Consider the following 24,474-nt stretch of genomic DNA (forward strand, 5'->3'; position numbering starts at 1 on the left):
CAGATTTCCCCTCCACCACTGCGCCAACTCTTGCCAAAAAATGCAACAGAGGAAACTAGCTCAAGACTGGAAGGTTGCTTTAATTTCCTCCTCTGTTGTTTTTTTTTTTTTTTTGGGGGGGGGGGCTGGTATTTATTCCTTTTTAACATCCTCTTGTGCCTCCCAGGAGTGACACATCCCCGCTGCCAGCCCCCGAGCAGCACCAGGACAGCCCGCGCTCTGGCTCCGTGTGCTGGCAGCTGGCTCAGCAAGGACGGGAGGACCCGCGGCTGTCACAGCAGCATCCTCCCAGCAGCTCTCATCAAAAAAGCGGCTCCTTTTTCTCTATTTCCCCCAAACCAATTGGTCCTGCACTTTGGCTCAGGCCCAGGACAAGCATTTCAAAGATTGCATTTTTTTTTTTCCCAGCGAGCATGTCCTGGGATGTCAGTGAGCAACCATGAGATGGTTGGACCGGATGATCTTGGAGATCTTTTCCAACCTTCATGATTTCAGAATAACAATCCTATGTCCTGGGGAAGCAGCCCAGGCCTGATATGGACCATGACACGAAGAGCTCAGCAGCAGCAGCTCCCAGCTGACAGCACCCATATCCCTGGCAAGGGGTGATGGGGCTTTGCTCGGGGGCATCCTCCTTCTGCCATTAGCAAAGGCTCAGGTGTGTTCATCTGGAGAAGCAGGCAGATGGTACAGAATCCCACCCATGATGGGATTTTGGCAAGAGCTCAGCCTTCAAACAAGCCTGACTTTCAGAGCCCGGATGGAGAAAAGAGCCTGCTGGCATCAGGAGGCTCTCCCTGAGCAGCGGGGCATCTCCTTGTGCAAGCAGCCTTGCTGGCCTGGAAAGAGGTGCACCCACCGGCACCGCTCAGCTCTGGGCAAAGCCTGCTAAAATGCACTGCAGACTCATGGCTGCCATTTCTCTGCCTCTTGCTTTCCGTCAGGACTGCATGCTCGAACTGCCGAGCCAGCTGAGCCAGCAAACAGGTGTTGTATATGGACTGCTGGGCGTTTCTTCACAGCTTGAGGCCCGGTAAAGCCAACGGGCTTAGAAAACCCTGCACACGCAGCCTGCGGAAGGGCTGCTCCCGAAATCAGTGGGCTAGCCAGGCGAGCAACATCACTCACACACACACACCCTAAGTGCTGCCAGCCTGATCCATAATAAAAGACAGAGACAGAGAAGAACCTAAATGAAGGGCAGGAGGTAATAAAAGCTATGTACAGAGTGCAATTCCTAGCAGAGAGCGTGTCAATAGCAAGTTTAGCCATCAGAGACTTTTTTCCCCTTTAAAAGCTTAGAGTATTATTTGCCAAAATGGAGTGAATGTACTAATAAATACAGAAATAGAACACAGATACAGGCATTTAGTGTTATCCACACAGAAAGGCGTACAACAAGCATACACACGGGAGTACGTCCGTACACATACACACAAAGCTGTTAAAGTGAGATGCTCAAGTTGCACCATCAACGCCACAGAAAATAAGATTTACATTTTCTTTTTCGTATTTTGAAGAGGCATCATAGAATAATTTCCAAACAGACACTAAATTAATGTACAAATTTGTGTTATTTTGCAAATCCCATCATTATTATTGAGCGCTTTAAATTTACAACCTGATTCCTGCATCATAATATTAATTGCACGCTACCAAAGGGCCCATTTATAGCCTTATTGTTATAAGTGAGACCATACAAATTTCTTGGTCTATCAGAAATATTTTATTAATTAAGTAAGCAGGCACAAGCAAAACAGCGCTGGGCGGCTGGGGAGTCTCCGCTCCACCACAGCACGCAACTTTCCCTTTTCAGTGTCGCCGTTTTATAGCATCCAAGTTTCGGCTTGTCAGGACTTGTTGGACCTTCTGAAGCTGCGCAGTTCGTTGTTGGGGGTCGTTGTTTTTCTTTCAATGATCATGCGTTGTGCTCGTGTTCAAGGGGGAGGGTAGTGAAGCGGGAAACAGTATTTCACAGAGTCTTTGTTTTACCAAGGATGTTTATCCAACACCCCCTCCCCACTATCTACTTGCTTAGTCTTCCCCCTTAACAAGGTCGTAAATTGCAAAACCTTATCTTCTCAGCAGATCCTCTGAATTCCTTTTAAAGACAATGAACAAACACCCGCTAATTTATCACAATCCCTCCTTTTTCTTTTTCTAACATATTTTGTTCATTGATGAATTTTTGAAGCACTTGTTTGCTCAATATTAAAGTTTCTGCGTCATCCTCCTCCTGTTCAAGAGATTCATATTTCGCACGCACAAGCATAAGGTGAGCTGCCTCTAATCGTTTTTTTTTTTTTTACAATCGCGATTATTCGATTGAATATACATGGTACAAAAGTTAGTGTTAATATGAGCAGCAACAAAGGTCCTGCTATAGTTGATAGCAGTGTAGTGAGCCAAAGTGAGTAATTAAACCAGGATTCATACCAATTCTGGTGGGCTTCATTTTCTATTTTTCGTTTTTCTAGCCCTTCTCTCAATTTAGTCATTGTATCCCTTACTACTCCAGTATGATCTGCATATACGCAACACTCCTCTCGTAGGGCTGCACACAATCCTCCTTGTTGTAGAAAAATCAGATCTAATCCCCTACGATTTTGTCGTACAGATTTCTCTAAAGCTGATATGGATTGCTCGATACGGGCCAAATCCTCATCTACAGCAATGCGTAGAGAGGTAAATTCTTGGCTTTGTTTTACCAGAGAGGTAATTTCAGTTCCGGCTCCTGCAGCCCCCAGAATCATCAGAGTGGCTAAAGTGACAGCCGTAATAGGCTCTCTCTTCCTTAAGTGTTTTTTTTTTGCCATAGCATGTTGGATGTACATATACTCCTCAGAATGGTAAAGAATCCTAGGTATAATTACTACCTGTACACAAAAATCATGAGACGAGTTGAACAATTTTAAAGATAAGCATGGAGTTACCCCCAGAGACGAACATACCCATCTGGTGTTATCTGCTGGTATTAACCATTTTTCTTTGTCTAATTGTGTAACATTTTCTGTAATATTGCATAGATGGAACTTCTCACCAGGGACCGTGCCTACGCACCTGCCATTCCCAGTTACTTCCGTTAACGTTATTCCTACATCCCTTCCCCAATTGCATTGTGGGGGATCGGTTTCGTTTGAACGGGTGGTTTCTCCCAGATCCCCAATGGCGTCGTAATATGAGGGCCTTATATCAAGACATAACCAGCAAGGTCTAGGCACGTCTGGATTTGGTTGATTCAACAACTGATAACTAGCATTCATGATTCTCCATATGTTATTCCCGGTCACCCCTTCATTTCTAATCCCATACTCTGGGTTTACTGATTTATTAGCAACCTCCAGTGGTTTAGGGCTATTAGGAGTTAGCATTCTAAAAGCTTGTGTAGGCTGAATCCTCAAAACACTCCCCAACAGTTTCTGATTTGGTCCCACCCGTTGGGGACTCAGTCTCTTCCTTCTTTATATAGATGATGCCTTCCCTATCAGTCCCCCAGCAGTAGTTATCTGCTGAACAACATGGTGATCTTCCCATCTAATCAGGCTCCATTTAAAAGGTTTGTGAGGGTGCGCAGACCCAGGAACAGTGTAAACAATCGTACCCATTACTATGTATCGCAAAAAAAATGGCTAGGGCCCATTTTCCAGAGTTCTTTACCTGGCCACGTAATTCCCCACCGTTTCACTCTCTGCCTCGCTTGTCAGTTCGGTTGCAGCGAACTACAAGGTGCAAGTTCTTCTTGGCAGCAGCAGTGTTCTTCAGGGGAGTTTCTCAGGTAACCGCGACCTTTTTCTGATCAAACAGGGTCCCCTTTCCTCCTTTTTTTTTTTTACGATACATAGACAGTTAGACCATACTTATCGAGTTCGTTTCAACGTGAGCTTTAAGTCATCAGGGCCTGCGACCGCTTCCCATTTGCTTTTCTGGATCGGTCCTTTCACGCGACTGGCATGCGTTCACCCCTTCTCAGCCGTCCGGATAGCCGTCTCTGTGATAAGTAAAACAACATAGGGGCCTCCCCACCGTGGTGTTAAAGACGTTTCTTTCCATGTCTTAATTAGAACCCTATCTCCAGGTTGTATCCTATGGATTGCTATATCTAGCCACCAAGCCTTTCGCTTGCAACTCCCTCCGTTGGTTCATAAGCTGTATTAAATAAGGTTTTAATTGGATATCCTGTACCTGGGGGTGATCAGATGGCATCTCTAAATCATAAGGCATACCATACAGCCTTTCAAAAGGTGAGATTCCGACATCGGCTCGGGGCTATGTCCAGATATTCAATAGTGCAAGCGGTAAACATTTCACCCAGGAGGTTTTAGTCTCTATCATAAGCTTTGTTAGTTGCTTTTAATTTCACCATTCATTCGTTCTACCTTTCCCGAACTCTGAGGATGCCAGGGAGTGTGATATTCCCATTTAATTCCCAGAGCCTTCATCGTGTCTCGGGATACCTTTGACACAAAGTGTGGGCCTCGATCAGAGTCAATTCCTTCTATTACCCCGTATCTGGGTATGATGCTTTCTAATAATATCTTTACCACGGTTTGAGCTGTGGCCCTTGTCGTAGGGAATGCTTCAACAAAGTTTGTGAGGTGGTCTACAATAACTAATAAGTATCTATATCGCCCCGTTTTTGGAAGTTCAGTAAAATCTAATTGAATCTTTGCAAAAGGTTGATGTGCCAATTCTCGTCCTCCTCCCGGGACCCTTTTTCTCATGTGTTGAGCATTTACCCTCCAACAAGTTATGCAATCATTTACGATCCTCTTTGCTATATTATAAATCCCTATACACATATAATATGTGGCAAATTGATCCACCAACGCCTGAGTACCCCAGTGCGTCTGTTCATGAAATCTCCGTAGCACCCTCATAACTACTGATTTTGGTAACACTTCCCGTCCATCAGGCAGTACCCATTTCCCTTTATCGGTTTTTTTTTTTTTTTTTTTTTTTTGAACCCCCATTTGTGTCATCTTGTCTTCTTCTGTATTAGTGAAACAGAGTAAGGGGAGGGGAATGGGTCCATTCGACCACAGGGAGTTAGTCGGCCCGCACTTGTAGCAGTTTTTATAAGGCGGGCTTTCTTCCTCTGAACAATTGCATTCAATCCCATCAACTCCCCATTCACTCCAGCAATCATAACATGGAAATTCCTTTAAGCCTTTCCCACAGTATTAAGTATTATATTAAGCATTATTATATATTATTATATTATTAATTATTATATTAATTATTATATATTAAGTATAAGTATTAAGTATTTCCCACAGTCTGGGCAATCTTCCCTCGTTCTTATAATTCTTATACTCATTAATGCTGCCCTTTTTGCCTCCTGATCTGCTAGATTATTACCCCTAACCTGAGGGGTGAGGCCTTTTTGATGCCCTTTTATATGTACTACGGCAATTTCTTTGGGCTCTCTGATAGCTTGTAAAACCTGGGTAATCAATTCCTGATGTATTAAACCCTTTCCTTGTGAATTGATGAGCCCCCTTTCTTTCCATATTTTACCAAATGTATGTACTACCCCATAAGCATATTTTGAATCTGTATATATTGTACCGCTTTTATTTTTCAACAATTTTAGGGCCTGCAATATGGCATATAGCTCGCAAGCTTGGGCAGACCAGCTAGGGCTCAAAGGTCCAGATTCCACTATCTCAAATGTTTTCTCGTTTACTAACGCGTATCCTGATTTTTGCTTTCCCTCGACTACTCTCGAGGAACCATCCACATATATCTGTTCACCAATGGGTAATTCCACTTCCTCTAGATCAGGTCTCAATTTCGTTTGCTCTTCTATATTTCGGAGGCAATCATGTCCTAAGGACTCATTTGGTTCCCCATAAAGAAATTGAGCAGGGTTCTGTAGGGAGGTTGTTCCTAAGGTTAATTTTGGAGAGGAAATCAAAATTCCTTCATATTTTAATAATCTGGCGTCAGTGATCCATTTCTCTGCCTTCTGTTGCAGTACCCCGCATATATTGTGTAGAGATATTACTTTGATTTCCCCCCCAAAAGTGATCTTCTGTGCTTCTTCCACTAACAAGGCAGCAGCTACCACTACCTGCAAACAGTTTGGCCAACCCCGGCTAACCGGATCCAATAATTTAGACAAATAGGCCACAGTTTTTTGTTTTTTTTTTTGTTTTTTTTTTTTTACTCCCTGCCCATTCTTGGGCCAGCACTCCGTATGCTGTGCCTTCTGCGCTGTTCACAAAAAAAAAAAACAAAACAGCCTCCTTAAATCTGGTAAGCTTAACACTGGGGGGGGGCGTACTAGTTCCTCCTTTAACTTGTTCAGTCGTTCCTCATCTTCTTTTGTCCATTTGAGTAATCCATCCTTATTCAGCTTGTTATATAAAAATTTAACCTTTCCACTATAATCTTCTATCCATTGTCTACAGTATCCGGTCAACCCTAACAGTTGCCGTACCTGCTTTTTAGTTCGCAGGGATGCTAAAGCCAATATTCCACTGATTCTGCCTGGGTCTAACTTCTTAGTCCCCTTACTTAACTGGTGACCCAGGTACTTTATCTCTTGCTCCACAATTTGTAATTTTGCCCCTCCTTTTTCTTTTAAAGGGTACAGAGGGTACAGATTAACTCGATTCTCTGAGCCAATCCAAAGGCTTGCATATTCGCTCTCCTCTAAACAAAAAGGTTCCTTTGCACTTACATAAATGTTTAAGGCTTGGCAAACCCAGTCTTCAAACGACCCGAATATGGGCCAATAATTTGCCTACCTCCCCAAACTTCAACACAATAATGAATCATTTTTACTTTATCCTTTCCCCGCCTAAAAGGGGAATCACTCCAATTCTTAATCATTAACCCCAGTGGACTATCTGGGGGAATAGGGGGCAACCTAGCACTAGGCATTACCCCACCCATGGGACCAGAAGGCTTACTCTTCTTCTGTCCCATCTTCCGGAGTGCCTTCACACACACACAGAGCCGCTTCCCCCTGGTCGTGGCCCAGTCCCTCGCGGGATGTGGGAACCGCACTACTGAGGGGTCCGCACTCACTTCATCCGCAATTGGACGTCTCACACAAACGCACTCCGGGATCACCAACCCCAACCGAACGGATCACCGGCCTATACTTACCCACCCCGTGGGTCTTCGTTCGGTCTTCGTGCACAAAGATTGCTTGGGGTTACCGGTTTTATTTGCTTGTGCCTAATTTTGGGTTCGTCGGTGAAGGGCTCGAGCGGGATTTCCCGTTCCCGGGGCCGCCGAAATCGGCGGGGCGCCTCCCCTAGAGGGATTCCCAGTCAATCCGCCTTCATCCGAGTCACGGCACCAAATTTGTTATAAGTGAGACCATACAAATTTCTTGGTCTATCAGAAATATTTTATTAATTAAGTAAGCAGGCACAAGCAAAACAGCGCTGGGCGGCTGGGGAGTCTCCGCTCCACCACAGCACGCAACTTTCCCTTTTCAGTGTCGCCGTTTTATAGCATCCAAGTTTCGGCTTGTCAGGACTTGTTGGACCTTCTGAAGCTGCGCAGTTCGTTGTTGGGGGTCGTTGTTTTTCTTTCAATGATCATGCGTTGTGCTCGTGTTCAAGGGGGAGGGTAGTGAAGCGGGAAACAGTATTTCACAGAGTCTTTGTTTTACCAAGGATGTTTATCCAACACCCCCTCCCCACTATCTACTTGCTTAGTCTTCCCCCTTAACAAGGTCGTAAATTGCAAAACCTTATCTTCTCAGCAGATCCTCTGAATTCCTTTTAAAGACAATGAACAAACACCCGCTAATTTATCACACTTATAATTTGAAATGGTGATGAAGAAACACCACCCACTGGTGCTGCCATGCCACAGGAGCAGGGTGCAGTGCCCCGATGGTTTTGCCCCTGTAACTTTGCAGAAGTTGTTCGAAGGGAGTGTTCTCATTTGAAAAAGTCTGAGAGAAGGCTGAGGTTGCCAGTACCAAACTGCAGCCCAAAGAGAAACCCTGCCGTCAGGCTGCAAACATCTGAGTGGGGCGATTTGTAAAGGCAAGGCTGACAACTGCTGCACTGCTGGCAGATGGCAATGCAATAATAGCGCCGGCTACAAATCCCCGCTGAACAATTTAAGTGATTATCATCTGTCATGTTTCTCTTCTCCTTTATTTAATTGACAATCAGGATGCTTAAAAGCGACAATGAATACCCAGAATGTTTTCTCTCGCATCCCGCTCGGTGTCACAGTGATTGACTTCTGGAAGCCAAGAGGGAACAGGATCCCAAGCTGCACATAGTGGCCAGCTTGTCTGCGTCTTCTGGACCTCATCCTCAGGCCCACGCCTGCTCTGTCTGAGGCCACGGTGTGCCAGCCCACCCCCTTTTTATTTTTACTTTGGTTTTTTTGTTTCAACTGTGCACTCGGCACGAAGCAGCACAAAAATACACCCCAAACGCCCCGTGTGCCTACCGCTCGCTCGGATCAGCTGACCTTCCTTCTGCAGGCTGCTAACACCACGGCATGCCATGCTCCTCCTTCCCAGCGGGATTTCAAGGCATGCCACACTGCTGCCTTTGTCTTACCAGGCAAAGCCTGGAAGAGGGAGAAGGCCTGAGCCCATAAATAAATAAGTAAAAGCTCAGTGCTGGCAATGCTCGGTCTAGCAGGAAACAAGAGGTTCCCGGTCCGTCAGCACCAAGAGGTCCTCTAGGGCCAAAGCCCATCTTGCCGACTGGTAAATCTTGCCTGCACTGGGCCCCAAATCTGCAAGAACCAGTTTGGGAGACAGCACATTTTAGCAGCAAGTCAGTGCCCCGTAAGGTTACTCAGGGCTTTCTGGAGCATCGTCCACCCCGCAACCCAAAAGGCTGGCAGAGGTGACAACCTTCAGCTAAGCCATAAAACTGCTGGGTTTGGCCACCGGCAGGCGCAAATAAAATTCCCACATCATGTTCATAGGGGATGGATTTTCATAAAGACATCCTGGCCAGTTTCCAGCAGGGTTCATCCTGTTCGCTGAACCAAGTTTTCCCTGCAGCTCCAAGCAGGGGCAGTAATTCTTCATTCCGGGTCCTGAACCGTTGTGTAGTTTTGTTATTAAACAGTTGCTGCTGCCTTGAAGCCTGAGGAGAGCTACATTTCAGTGCTGCGAGCAGCATTTTGTGTGCATATGGAAGTTTATAGAGCATTTGGGCACCATTTCTGATGAATGGCCCTGCATAAGCTTAAGATCTCCAACCTGTTGCTTTTGCAAATATTTTTTTTCCTTATGTTTTTGTATTGCGGTTATTCATTCAGGTGCCAACCAGGACTGAGCTATCAATACGTAGCCTGACAGCAGCAGCAGGAGACACCACCAGCTCCACAGGAGCAAGAGGAGCATCATGGCTTGCATTTCACGGGTGGAGAACAAAGGTTTGGTGAAACCAGATCTCCCCAAATCCCTGGGAAAATCTCAGCAAAAATGAAGAGAAGAACCCCAGCTCCCAAGCACCCATGCAAGCATGCCAAAAAGGCGATGATGTCCTGGGTGAAGATGTCCTGGGTGGGCACAGCCCTGAGCAGCTCCCTTCCCACCCAGCGACCCACTTCCCTGCAGGACCAATGAGCACACCCAAGACACCCTCCAGAACTGCTCCCTATGGAGCAGGGGGCTTTACCTTGCCCTCCGGGGGCTTCTACTGAGCCCGGCTCTTGTGCAGAGCCTCCCTCTGCTCCTGGGGATGCGCTGAAGGGAAAGCAGCAGCCCCATCAACTCCCCACCCGCCTGCTACTCCCCCCAAAAAAATATGAACGTGCTTCCCTTCAGACCGACCAGCTAAGGTAAATAAGCCCATGTGTCTCCTTCCAGTTACGATAACAGGGAACCAGGAGCTAATTACATAGATGAGCTGAAACAGATTCAGAAGAACGGGCAGGGTTGTTTCCTCCAGCTGGTCACAATGAAATTAAAAGCAAACCGGGACCTAGAGCCCTTTTCAGTGGAGCGCTGTGAAACGAGTGGCACTGAACCAGCAGAGCTTAAAATACAAGGCAGGGCACACCCTTCCCTCCAAACACACCTGCCACTTTTTTCCCCTCCTGTCTCCCACAACCTCTCTGGAAAGGCCAAACTTCATTCATTACAGAACTGAAATATTTCATTTTTTATTCTAATATTTCCTGTGTGGAGCCTTCCTTTTTTTTTTTATAGCCAACCATCTGGGAGCAGGGAGGGGAAAGGAAGCCCCAGAGCTTTTCAGACACAATAAAAAAATGCATGGTGTTTGACTAAAACCAAAACGCATAAACAAACAAACCATGTGTTGTGGTTTAACCTAGCTGGCAGCTAAACACCACACAGCCATTCGCTCACCCTCCCCCCTCCCTCTCTGGGATGGGGGAGAGAAACGGGAAAGTGAAGCCGGTGAGTTGAGATAAAGACAGTTTATTAAGACAGGAATATAATAATAACAATAATAATAATAATAGTGATAATGATAATAGTATTACTAATAATAATGTGTAAGAAACAAGTGATGCACAATGCAATTGCTCACCACCCGCTGACCGATGCCCAGCCTATTCCCGAGCAGCCGGCCCCCCACCCCGGCCAGCCACCCCTATATATTGTTTAGCATGACGTCAGATGGTATGGAATACCCCTTTGGCCAGTTTGGGTCAGCTGTCCTGGGTCTGTCCCCTCCCAGCTCCTGCTGCACCCCTAGCCTGCTCGCTGGCAGGACAGAGCGAGAAGCTGACAAGTCCTTGGCCTGGTGTAAGTACTGCTCTGCAACAATTAAAACATCAGCATGTTATCAGCGCTCTTCTCATCCTAATCCAAAACATAGCACCCTACCAACTACTATGAGGAAAAATTAACTCTGTCCTAACTGGAACCAGGACACCATGTACCCAGAATAATGACTTCAGGGGAAAGCTGCCAAAACAACTGTATAAACTGCCAGAGTGTCACCCATCCCTCCCTGAGGTTCGTGGGAGAAGGGAACGGAAAGTTGTGGTGGTTTTACTCAGGTGGGTGGCCGAGCTCCACCACAACCGCTCTCTCACTCCACCTCCTCAAAGAGGAATGGGGAGAAAATACGATGAAAAGGGCTCAAGGGTTGAGATAAGGACGAGGAGATCGCACAGTAATTATCGTGACGGGCAAAACAGACTCAGCGTAGGGAGACAGTAAGATTTATTGCCTATTACTAACAAGCTAGAGAAGCGAGAAACAAAGGAAAGAAACCAAAAACACCTTCCCCCCCATCCACCCTCTTCCACCTCCTCCCCCCGAGCGGCACAGGGGAACAGGGGAACGGGGGTTATGGTCAGTCTATAGCGCTTATTCTCCACCACTCCTTCTCGGTCACTCTCGTCCCCTGTGCTGTGGGGTCCCTCCCACGGGATGCCGTCCTTGCTGAACTGATCCAGCGTGGGCTTCCCACAGGCAGCAGCTCTTCAAGAACTGCTCCAGATATGGGTCCGTACCACGGGGTCCGTCCCTCAGGAGCAAACTGCTCCAACCTGGATCCCCCACAGGCAGCAGCTCCTGCCAGGTCACCTGCTTCTGCTTGGCTCCTCTCCACAGGCTACAGGTCCGGCCCGGAATCTGCTCCGGCAGGGGTCTTCCAGAGGCTGCAGTCTCCATCGGTGCAGGTCCACCTGCTCCACCGTGGTCTCCTCCACGGACTGCAGCGTGGAACCCTGCTCCACCGTGTTACTCCATGGGCTGCAGGGGGACAGCCTGCTTCACCACGGGCCTCACCACAGGCCGCAGGGGACTTCTGCTCCGGCGCCTGGAGCACCTCTCCCCCTCCTTCTTCACTGACCTTGGCACCTGCAAGGCTGTTTCTCACTCCTCTCACTCTCCCAGCTGCTGTGTGGTGCAGCGTTTTTTTTTTCCCCTGTCTTAAATATGCTCTCACAGAGGCGCACATCACTTATAGGCTCGGCTCTGGTCAGCAGTGGGGCCCTTACCTAACATGGGGCAGCTTCTAGATTCTTCTCACAGAAGCCACCCCTATGGCCCCCTGCTACCAAAACCTTGCCGCGTAAACCCACTTGGCTGGGGCCAAGCTGGTCCTAGTGCTCCCAGAGATGCCCTGGGCAAGGCAGGAAGGCGAGGGGCTTCAGAAACCGTGTTTAATGCCTAGGTACCAGGAGGAGCTTGATTTTCCTAAGTACCAAGTACCAGGCACTTCCCACCGAAGGCAGTGTGGTCTCCGCAGCACCCTGCCTTGCCTAGAGGTGAAGCCACACATATTTAGCTGCCTGAACATGTATTCAGGCACATCATTCTGGCAAGTGTAGAGCCTCCAGCCGGGCAAAATGGCTGAGCAGCTCACAGCAGCAAGCCCTTTAAATACCCCGGTAATTCATTTTTCTTCCCCGCAGCACAGACGCCACTCCACCACCACCACCAGTCGAGCTTCCTAAGGTTTCAGGAGGAAATCCAGAAGTTCCTTGCTTGTTGCCACTCCACGATCAGGCACTTCAAAAGCCCCCGCAGCTCTCGCATGCAGCCACCCCCCCAGGCAGGGAGTGAGGGGCTGCTCCAAGGGGCTGCCCACAGGAACAAAAGTGGGGACACCAAGGTCCCTGCGCCCCACAACTCCCCGCCAGGGCTGCAGCAGAGGCTTGGGGCTGGCTGGGAGAGGAAAAAAAGCATGCGTGTAGGGTCGGTGCAGCAGCACGCTACGACCTCCCAGCACTCGCAACAATGCCGAACTGACCATGCAGGGTTACTCCTGGGGCAGTCCAGGCGAGTGGGCACGTCCCGCTCCCAGCTCCACAACAGCCCCCCTCGGCCCATGCCAGCCCGAGTGCCACAGGGCTCCCAGGTGGTCACCAGAAGTCCCCAAGCACCACAACCCTTCCCCAGGTCAGGTCCCTGAGCGCCAGCACCAGTCCCACGCCGCAGGTACGGGTGCCAAGGCTTTTCACCGCAGGTAAAATGACCCAAAGCCTGCCGTTGCACTTTGATTTCCACATCGGTGGCTCCTCTTTTTAAGGAAAGGAAGCAGCGATCTCAAGGCTGATCTCTTCTAACCAGTAAAACCAGCTTTGTTTCCAGGCCGCGATGGAAGCAGGGCAGGCAGCAGGGCTTCCTGGGGCGGGCAGGAGTGCTTTTCCTCCTCCTCACACCACAGGCACTGCTGAGCCCCCACTTCCCACTGGAAAACAGCGGGACGTTGCTTATGAACCCCTGACGTGCTCGTGCAGCTCTCACCCCAAACCACCTCTACAGCAACTGACTGCTATCATGGAGGAGAAGGTAAAAATGTCCAAAACCGGCACTGCTCCCGTTGCCCAGCGCTTATAGACCCAAAGATCCTCCTTCTTTTGCAGCACTGATGCAAGGAACATGGCAGTGCCAGGTGGGTTGGGGATGCTCACCTGCCTGCAGGAGCCAATATGGGGACACCAGCAGCACAGCCCTGCCCCAGGAGCACACCTCGGCATGCTCACTTCATTTCCTTCCTGGACTTAAAAGCGCAGTCACCTTCCCAGAACTACCCAACCGAAGAGATGGGGAACAACCCTGAGTGTGCTGTCACCCCACTCGCCTGTAAGTTTCTAATTCGGACGGGTTACGCAAGCTGCATTCAGCTGCTCTGCCCTTACAGCTGCACAGCTTTCGGCAGCACGAGCAAAGCGCCCTAATAATGACAAGCAGGAGGCACGCGGGGCTGCTGGCTCTGAACGAGAGCCAAGCTGATGCACAGTCCCACTCAGGAGGGGATTTTTCACTGTGTTCAAGCCCACAAATCCCAGCCTCCCCAAGCACATCCGTCCGGATGCCATGCAGCAAGGTGTCCAAGCAGCGCCCAGGAGAGGTGCCATCAGTCACAGGGGTGCCAAAAAGCCACCGCGAGCAGGGGACACACAATGCCTGGCGCAGTGCTGAGGTCCCTAAAAATAAGAGGGTGCAAAAGCCCCGCCAAAATCAGGGCTGGGAGGTGCGGAGGCTCAGCAGGGAAGCCAAGCGGCTGGCCCAAGGTGACATGGAGAGGTAGCGCCAGCTCTGCGTGACTTGCGGTGCCCGCTCTGGCACAGGATGGCCGCGGGATCTACATTATGGCAAGCCCCAGACAGTTAAATGCCAGGAGCCGTGCCTCCCATTTTCCCGTTAATGGAAGGGTTATATTGGCTCCAAAGCAGTGTGATTTATGTTACGCCCATACATGCACACTCACATCTGCGTAGAGCATCTGGGCTCCTTGCTCCTCATCTTTGCCCATGCGCTCACGCACACCCCGAAGCCTCTGCGCAACCAGCAAAAGGCAAAAAGCTCTGCATTTCTCCTGGAAAGGAGAGCTGCAGCTCCCAGGGATTTACTTGCTGCCAGGAGCTGGGGCTGCAGGGGGTCAGCCTCCCCTTGGCGCCCCAAAGCGCTGGCAGTGGGTGCCTGCAGGGCTGTCCCGGCTGGGGCTTGTGACGGGAGTGTGCACCAACAGCTGATGTTTGTCACTCGGAGGTGTCACACGGGGGGAGACCTGCCCGGGTAATCCATCACCCCACCACGTTGTGCCGCGGCGCGAACCTGAGGGATTTCCTGCAGGAGAACCCGGCTGACACCAAAATGCCAAGTTAACGCCTCGCAAGAACTTGTAGCCGCTGCTAGACCCGGGGCGGGCACAACAGGGAATAAAATATTACAGTCACCACTAAATACTTTTATTTATAAGCATGGAACTGCACAGACCTATCTGCAGGCTGCGAGCAAGGAGGCACAGGTTAAAGGATCAGCCAGCTCTGCGCACATCGTTCCCCCCGTGCCATCTCCCCATGCAGCCCAGCTGGCAGGTAGCTGGGGCCGCCTGCAGAGGGACAGACCATGCCTGCAGGACATGGCCAAGCACAGGCTCTGCACTTTGTGCTGGGTTAAAAAAAAGAAAAAGGAGGAAAGAAAGGAGGAAAAGTTATGTTGCTAATAAAGGGCTTCATTGTGCCATCAATTTTTGAAGCTGTAACAATCTCGGGAGGGAGTTCAGTAGTGTGATCAATGGCACGATCGGGCAGCAGGACGAGCAGGTTCAGTGCCCACACGCTGCTCCCCCAGCCCCACGTTTTGGGGGGCTTAGGGCAGGAGGTCCCCAGGCGCTCTGTGGACTCCCCTCCTGCCAGTGGGGGACAGCAGCAGGACAGGACATGGGGAAACCCCGCCACAGGACATGGTAACACTGGGAGATGCACAGCAGCATCCGCACCCATGCCTCGCCCTGGGTGGCACCTGGGGGGACAAAGGGGGGTCCTCAGCACAGCGGGCAGGGGCGTGGGAGGAGGTAAAATCTCATCAGGTGGCACCTGAATAAAGAAATGGGGGCGATAAATGAGATGGATAAATGGGATGATGGATAAGGGATAAATAAAAGGGATAAATAAAAGGGATGGATATGGGATGATAGATATGAGATAAATAAAAGGGATAAATAAATGGGACAGATATGATGGATATGGGATGATGGATATGGGATAAATAAATTGGGATAAGTAAGTTGGGATGGATACGGGACGGGGGTATAGAGGGCGGAGGGATACAGGATGAAGGGATACGGGATGGGGGGCTGCGGGACGGGGGGCTGCGGAGGCTGCCGGCGCATTTGGGGGCGCGGGGACCCCGGGCGGGGACTTAGGGCTGCCCGAAGCAGGGCGCGGAGCCGTCGGGGCGAAGCCTGGTGGTGGCACAGCGGCGGCGGGCGAGCGGAGGATGCCCCACCCCGGGTGACACCCCCGGGGCGGCTGCACCAGGAAGGCGAAGCCCCCGTCGGAAAATTACCGAAACTAATTGGGGGGGGGGGAGGGGGGGGCGTGGACCCACCTGCGGAGCGGCGCTCGGAGCCGGCGTCTGCCGGCGGCGGGTCGGAGCGGCGGGCGAAGGGCCCGGATGTCGGTGCCCGCTCCCGCCCTGCCCCCGCCTGCCCTCGGCGCCGATCACTCCCCGTCCAACAGCCCGCCGCCGCCGCCGGCCCGTCGGGGCGCCCCGGGGGGCCCGCCCCTCCCGCCTCCGCCCCCCCTCCCCGCCTCACCGCTGCAGCCAATGGGAGAGGAGGGGTGGGGGGAGATGGGAGGGGCCTACGCGCGGAGACCGCCCCCTGGAGGCCCCTCAGGGCAGCGCTGTGAGGAGCCCGCTAACGGCCGCTCTTGGCGGGCGGCCTCGGGGGGAGCATGGTGCTGCTGCGCTCCTCCCAGGTCCGCAGCCAGCTTATTTATCCCGCCGCTGGAATGGGGTCGGGAGTAACGGTCTTCGAGCAAAAATAAAAAATAAATTTCCTCACAAGTCTCGTTTTTGGCTTGAATTGGTCAAATCACAGGCAGAGGGTGCTGCGTGCGCTGGGCTTGCTCTTGTGAGGGCCAAGCCCTTGGGGAGGCTGGAACCAGAATAGCAGCAATGGTTAAATTAAACGTCAGCCTTTTAATCAGCTTCTCCCAGCACCAAGGAATGGGATAGACAAGTGGACAGTAAGGTGGGCTGAACACTGGCTGACTGGCCGAGCTCAGAGGGTGGTGATCGGCGGCGCAGGGTCCGTCTGGAGACCTGTGACTAGCGGTGTTTCTGGTGGTTTTACTCAGGTGGGCAGCCGGGTTCCACCACGGTCACTCTCTCACACCCCCTCCTCAAAGAGGAAGGGGGAGAAAATACGACACAAAGAGCTCAAGGTTTGAGATCAGAATGATTTAATTAAAGGGAAAGGGAATGGGAAAAAAAAAAGGCCACATGGAGGCACAGAGAGAAAGGGAAAAAAAAAAGTTATTCTCTACTTCCCATCAACAAGCAATGTTTGGCCACGTCCTGGGAAGCAGGGCCTCGAAACGTGTAACGGTTGTTCAGGAGGACAGCCCCCTCCCCCACGGGAGCCCCCCTTTTATTGCTGAGTGTGACATCAGGTGTTATGGAATATTCCTTTGGTTGGTTTAGGTCAGCTGCCCTGGCGATGTCCCCTCCCCATCACTTGCCCACCCCCAGCCTGCTGGCTCTTGGGGGCTTGGAGGGAGTCCTGATGCTGTGCCAGCACCATGCAACAATAGACACAACACTGGAGTGATACCAGTGCTGTTCCAGCTACAGAGCACAGCACTGTGTGGGCTGCTGCAGGGAAAGGTGACTCCATCCCAGACAGACCCAGCACAACCTCCACCCCTTATTCCATAGCATTTGTGTCACACTCAGGTCCCACATACTTTAGTATATAGATAGTCTCATCACCATCGTTCCCTGTCCATTAAAATATTTATAGGTCTGTACTTCTTTTCATTCCACAGGCCTTTCCCCAAAATGTTCATAAGAACTGTTGATGGTTTCAGCTTCATCTGTCAAAGTGGTCACTCAGGGCAGGCGGAGTTGGATGTCTGGACACCAGCACCAGCTTAGCTCACGTCACTGTTGCACTTGCCCGGTTCCTTGTGAAGTTGACCTGTCATTGGTTCTGCAGTGTCCTCCTACAACACACAACTTAGATTACAGATTATTTTTCTCCCAAGGTTAAATCTCCTTGAGGCACGCACCTGATATCCCCATTCTTTTGCATTACCCACCAGGTGTACCCTGGTCCTTGGGCGAAGACAATCCCACGAGTGGGTTTGCCTTTTCCCGAGGCAGGAGCAACCCACACCGCCTTCCCCATCCACTTCCCTACATGCACTACAGGGACTTTAGCTCCTCCCACAGTGTGTAGGGGTTTTGTTTCAGCAGGACCAGGATGGCTGTCAGACCCCCTGTTGTTAACTAGCCAAGTGGCCTCTGGTAGATTTATGTCCCACTGTTTCCATGTCTCAGCACCCAATGCTCCTAACATAGTCTTTAACAATCCATTGTACCTCTCAACCTTCCCAGAGGCTTGTGGGTGATAAGGGATGTGATACACCCGCTCAATGCCATGCCTCTTGGCCCAGGAGGTGACCAAATTGTTTCAGAAGTGACTCCCATTGTCGGACTCAATTCTCTCTGGTGTACCATGTCACCACAGCACTTGTCTTTCTAGGCCCAAGATAGTGTTTCGGGCCATGGCATGGTTTACGGGGTATGTTTCCAGCCACCCAGTAGTTGCTTCTACCATGGTAAGTATGTAACGTTTGCCTTGGCGGGGTTGTGGGAGTGGTCCGATGTAGTCAATCTGCCAGGCCTCACCATACTGAAATCCAAGCCATCTTCCCCTGTTCCAGGGACACTTTACCCTCATGGCTCGTTTGATTGCAGCACAGGTCTCACACTCATGGGGAACCTGCGTGATAGCCTCAATGGTCAGGTCCACCCCTCGATCACGAGCCCATCTGTATGTGGCATCCCTCCCCAGATGTCCTGATGTTTCATGGGCCCATTGAGCTACAAACAGCTCACCCTTACATCCCCAGTCCAGGTCCACCTGGGCCACTTCAATTTTTGAAGCTCGATCCACCTCTGCGTTATTCTGATGTTCTTCAGCGTCTCAACTCTTGGGCATGTGAGCATCTACATGATGTACCTTTACAGCCAGGTTTTCTACCTGGGCAGCAATATCTTGCCACAGGGTAGCAGCCCAGATAGGTTTACCTCTGCACTGCCAGTTGTTCTGTTTCCATTGCTGCAGCCACCCCCACAGAGCATTTGCCACCATCCATGAGTCAGTATAGAGATACAGTACTGGCCATTTTCCTCTTTCAGCAATTTCTAGGGCCAATTGTATGGCTTTCACTTCTGCACACTGACTCGACTCGCCTTCCCCTTCCATGGCCTCCACGACTCGTCGTGTGGGACTCCACACAGCAGCTTTCCATTTCCGATGGCTCCCTACTACATGGCAGGATCCATCAGTGAACAACACATACTGCTTTCTGTCTTCTGGCAACTCATTGTATGGTGGTGCCTCTTCAGCACAGGTTACCTCTTCTGTCGGTACTCCGAAATCCCTGCCCTCCAGCCAGTCCATGATCTCTTCCAGGATTCCTGGGCGGTTGGGTTTCCCCATTCGAGCCCGCTGTGTAATTAATGCTACCCACTTACTCCACGTAGTTTCGGTTGCATGGTGTGTAGTGGGGATTTTCCCTTTGAACATCCAATGTAACACAGGTAGCTGTGGGGCCAAGAGGAGTTGTGCTTCTGTACCAACAACTTCTGAAGCAGCTTGAATCCCCTCATATGCCGTGAGTATCTCTTTTTCAGTTAGGGTGTAATTGGCTTCTGATCCTCGATAGCCCCAGCTCCAGAACCCCAGAGGTCGACCTTGAGTTTCTCCTGGGGTCTTCTGTCAGAGGCTCCAGGTGAGGCCATGCTCCCCAGCTGCAGTGTAAAGTACATTTTGCACAGCTGGTCCGGTACGGACAGGCCCGAGGGGCACTGCACGAGCTATTTCTTGTTTGATTTGTTCAAAGGCCTGTTGTTGCTCGGGGCCCCACTTGAAATAGTTCCTCTTTCGAGTCACTCGATATAGAGGACTCACAAGCTGACTATAGCCTGGAACATGCATTCTCCAGAATCCCACAAGGCCTAAGAAAGCTTGTGTTTCTTTTTTGCTAGTTGGCAGAGACATAGCAGTTATTTTGTTGATCACATCCACTGGAATGTGGCGACGTCCATCCTGCCATTTTACCCCCAAGAACTGGATTTCCTGTGCAGGTCCCTTGACCTTATTCTGTTTAATAGCAAAACCAGCTTTCAGGAGAATTTGGATTACTTTCTTCCCTTTCTCAAAAACTTCTGCTGTATTGCCCCACACGATGATATCATCGATGTACTGCAGGTGTTCAGGAGCTTCCCCCTGCTCCAGCGCAGACTGGATCAGTCCATGGCAAATGGTAGGGCTGTGTTTCCACCCCTGGGGCAGTCAATTTCAGGTGTACTGAATGCCCCTCCAAGTGAAAGCAAACTGCGGCCTGCATGCTGCTGCCAGAGGGATGGAGAAAAATACATTAGCAATATCGATTGTAGCATACCACTTGGCTGCCTTTGACTCTAGTTCATACTGGAGTTCTAGCGTGTCTGGCACTGCAGCACTCAGTGGTGGCGTGACTTCATTCAGGCCTCGACAGTCCACTGTTAGCCTCCACTCACCATTAGACTTTTGCACTGGTCATATAGGACTATTAAAGGGTGAGTGAGTCTTGCTGATTGACTGTATTGGAAGCTGAAGTGAGTCTAACTGGGAATGAGTGGCAAAAGCACCCCATCGTGACTGGCCCAGAGGCTCTGTGCATCCTTGGCATAGGCTACCTCAAGAGAGGGTACTTCAAGGATCTAAAAGGATACTGGTGGGCTTTTGGCATAGCTGCCTTGAGTACAGAGAAGATTAAGCAGCTGTCTACTCTGCCTGGTCTCTCAGAAGACACTTCTGCTGTAGGATTGCTGAGGATTAAAGAACAGCAAGTGCCAATTGCAACTACAACTGGGCACCGGCGGCAATATCGCACCAACCGAGACTCCCTGATCCCCATCCATGAGTTGGTTCATCATCTGGAGAGCCAAGGAGTGATCAGAATCACAGAATCACAGAATTGAAGGGGTTGGAAGGGACCTCGAAAGATCATCGAGTCCAACCCCCCTGCAAAAGCAGGTTCCTTAGCCTGCTCTAAAGTACCCTTTCTCTTCGTCACGGTCAGGAGTAATGCTAGCCCTTCTACTGCCTCTGGGGGACTGCCCAACAGAAACTGGGGCAGCAATCCTCCTAGGGGCCTCATTTCTTGCTGCTGTATCTTTCCGCAGTTCACGTACCCGAGCAGCTAGGGCCGAGGTCGGTTCACCGTCCCACTTCCTCATATCTTCCCCATGGTCATGTAAATAAAACCACAAGGTGCCCCGTGGTGTGCATCCTGGATTCTCCCTTCCTTGCGCCGGAGAATGCTGGCACTTAATGGCTGACAGATTCTTCCATCTAGGTGAGGAGGAAGTTATGTGTTCTTCTAACCGTTGGTACAGTTTCTCCATGGCTGAAATGCAGGCCCGTACTGGGGCAGAGAGATTTTCTTCATATTTATGAAGCTGGTTGGACACAGTATCCACTGTTGGCCCAATCCCCTCATCCCAATTTATTGCTGCCAGTGTGCTGGCATGTGATAGGGGTGCAGCCCGTACAAACTCCCGCCACATGGATGCTGTGCACTGGACTTCATCAGGGTCTTTTGGTGTCTGTTCATGGTTCAGATTACTATAAATCATCTCCAGCACAGCTAATTCTCTCAGTTGCTGGAGACCTTTCTCCATAGTGGTCCACTTGCCTACTTGATATACAATATCTTCCTTGTGGGGATACCTTTTGTGAGAAACTAAGTTGTGTTTTTGCAGTAGAGAACTCATTTTCTGTATTCCAAGGTAGTTGTGTAGTCATAATAAGGAGAAGAGGGTCACTGGGGAATTCAAGCAACATGTGACGCGGTGCTATGGAAATATGTATGTGTAGGAATATATATATACTCTGGCTGAACAAGTACGCAGGAGTTGTGTAGTATGTCAAAAGGTAAATAGGAAAATTTTCTGCAGTCAGCCCAAACGGGGCGAGAACCAGGAATTCAACACTTCCAAAATGTACAGGTAGATTTTATAGAACTCCTTAGAGTAGGTAGATTTAAATACTTATTAGTCTTGGTAGATTATTTGTCAGGGTGGGTGGAAGCTTTCCCTTCAGTATCTGCTACTGCGAACATAGTAGCAAAAGTAATTCTAGAACAAGTAACTCCCAGGTATGGAATTGTTGAAAATACTGACTCTGATCAAAGAAATCACTTTATGTCAGAAATATTGCAAGGGCTAATGTGGACTCTAGGAATTAAGTGGAAATTTCACACTCCTTGGCATCCTTCCTCTTCTGGAAGGGTGGAGCAGATCAGACAGTAAAGAAGCAATTGACTAAGTTCTGGAAACTCGGCTTCCCCAAATGAAGTGCTTACCTTTGGCACTTCTCCGAATTCAAACTGCACCAAGAAAAGATGTGGGAGTTTCACCATATGAAATATTATTTGGATTGCTGTACCTGGACAAAGGGAATGAGTTACCTCAAAATAAGACAAAAGATGCTTTTCTTAAGAACTATATACTCGGGCTGTCGTCCTCTTTGTCATCTCTCAGGACCCGTGGACTGTTAGCTCAAACCCCACCCTTGGAAGTCCTGATCCATCCATTCCGAGCAGGAGACTGGGTTCTGATGCGAACATGGAGAGAACTGAAACTGCAACCTGAGTGGGACGGACTGTTCCAAGTGCTCCTGACTACTGAGACGACAGTAAGAATGGCTGAGAAAGGGTGGACTCATTCCTGGGTAAAAGCATCAGTTAACCCTGATACCTGAGAGACTGCATTAACAAAGACTTTTAAGGTTAAAACTGTTAAAACTATCTATTGTAAACCTTTAACTTCTCCTTAGAAGAATTCTTAATGAATTAATGAGTAAAAGGGATTGAATTACACAGAACTGGAGTGTTTCCAGGGAACACTCCCTGGAAGTGGGAGAAAAAGAAAGGGGGGTATTTAATCCCCACCAGAAGAATCCTTATTAGTTTGTGATTTTTATTGTTTTTCTTAATTATTATTTCTTAATTATTATAGGGGTGTATATATACATAGAAATGATGTATTTTAAGTTTATCTTAGTAATACCTATTCTCAATGGATTAGCGATAGGATGGAGGGAAAAACCAGCATTTCCAATTAATCCAGGACATCTCTCAAGTTCTGTCTCGAAATAATTGTTGGATTTGCACCCAAATGCCTAGAAAGACTGAAAAGGCCTTGTCCCTGACTGCTATTTCCAGCAGCAATTGTGTCTGGATTCTCTAGATTTCTAAAAATGACAGATCATACTCAGTCCTGGGAAGGAACAGATTTTGAAGTTGAGCTCCCTACACATAATCCTGGCTACAATATACTGTGTTATCAAAGGTGCCTTTTAAATAACATTGATAGAAAACTCAGGGGGCAATAGTACTGACCCTGGGTGTGGAAATATCCATGAAATAGGGAATAAACCATACTGTACTGAATATGGTAGCCACGGGAATGCTAATATACATAATGCACACCAGATACAACATGAGAATCCTGTAACTGGATGGCCTGTCCCGAATGGCAAGGGGTGGTACTGGCTATGTGGCAATATGGCAATAAAGCCAGGAAGGTGTTGCCCCTAGGATGGAGGGGAGCTTGCACCCTGGAGGCAATAATTCCAAATGTAACTATTACTGAAGACCCACAAAGCCAAAGCCCCCTTGAGACCACACGCAGAATTAAGTGGACTCCAGATAATCCTCTAGTAAAATTCTCTAGCATTTCACAGTTTTGCAAGGTGGTTTTTACCTCGGTTAGGGCTGAGTGAATTAGAAAACGCTATTGTAAATATCTCAGCTATAATTGAAGAACTAGAAAATAAGTTTGATAAGTTTGCAAAAATAGTACTCTAGAATCGAATAGTATTAGATTTATTAATAACCTCATAAGGAGGAGCGTGCACTGTAATTAATACTAGTTGCTGTATATATGTAGATCAAATGAGATCAAATAGAATTGGCTCAAACAACTATTTGTTGGTATTGTAATAATAATGGCATTGTGTATCTGTCATCCCCCGTGACATCCGAAGAAGAATATTGCACCTTAATGTTGGAAAAACTCAAGAGTGCAGTATGTGAAGAGGTGCAAAAACAACAATAGGAGTAAGAAAAGAAGAGGGGGGAATTGTAAGAACCTAAGTTGTGTTTTTGCAGTAGAGAACTCATTTTCTGCATTCCAAGGTAGTTGTGTAGTCATAACAAGGAGAAATGCTAAGTAGATAAGTGGACAGTAGAAGGCCTCACTGTTCCAAAATAAGGTGGAAGCTTGAGAAAAACGGGATGAGCAGTGTGGGAACAGTAAAACAAAGATCACAAGTTCTCAAAATATAAGAAAGGAAAAAAAAAGGGGAAAAGGAGAAATTAAAGGGTTGAAAAAAAAAAGAAAAATTGTACATATATGGTATGGAGGAGCGTCGAGTAGCTTGTGAACCTGTAGTACTCAGCCAATGAGGAAACAGGGGAGGTGATCAGGTGTCGGGTAATAGGGAATAAAAGGTTATGATTTGTTTACTAAAATGCGTTCCTAATTGACAGGACGCCCGCCATTGCAATCGCAAATAAAATAACTTCACAGAAGATCCTGTCTGAAGAAAATTGAGATTTTTCTGACAATTTGGGGGCTCGTCTGGGATCTTGTCACCTGCTGAAGATTTCTTGCCACCACAGACAGGAAGGTGCACCCCGCTGATTTCAAGCGATCCCGTCGGGGGTGGTGGGTTGTCTCGGTACAGCCGGCAAAGGACCGAGACTGTTAATCTGGAGACAGGCTCTGCGAAGCTCTGGGGAGAAGGGAGGCCAGCACTGACATACACAGACACAGCCCAGGCATAGTCCAGCCCAGATTGGGAACAGGCACAGGGATTACTGCTGATAACCCGGACTGGGAAGCCGTGCACAGACCGAGGTAAGGGAAACTTTACCGTATCTTGCCTCGGGTTGGGTTTGGGGAGACTCTTGTGTGGACTGTGAATGAGACACACTTTTAGTGCGAAGCGAATGTGGAGTTCCGAACCACGA

The 24,474-nt window shown here is 49.1% G+C and overlaps 1 protein-coding gene and 1 long non-coding RNA gene across 2 annotated transcripts in view; one reads left to right on the forward strand and one right to left on the reverse strand.

The window, feature by feature from the left end:
• Positions 1–24,474, forward strand: part of LOC310888949 (uncharacterized protein) — a 389,701-nt gene that overhangs the window by 311,237 nt on the left and 53,990 nt on the right. The window lies entirely within an intron of this gene.
• On the reverse strand, positions 1,710–16,191 carry LOC310888943. The gene is made up of 2 exons (XR_014576273.1): positions 15,767–16,191; positions 1,710–15,252 (listed from the first exon to the last, which is right to left on the reverse strand). It is a non-coding gene; the product is annotated as an uncharacterized lncRNA (long non-coding RNA).

Source organism: Anser anser (assembly GCF_964211835.1).
Source record: "Anser anser genome assembly, contig: SUPER_W_unloc_7, whole genome shotgun sequence".
In the NCBI taxonomy this organism is placed as follows: Eukaryota; Metazoa; Chordata; class Aves; order Anseriformes; family Anatidae; genus Anser; species Anser anser.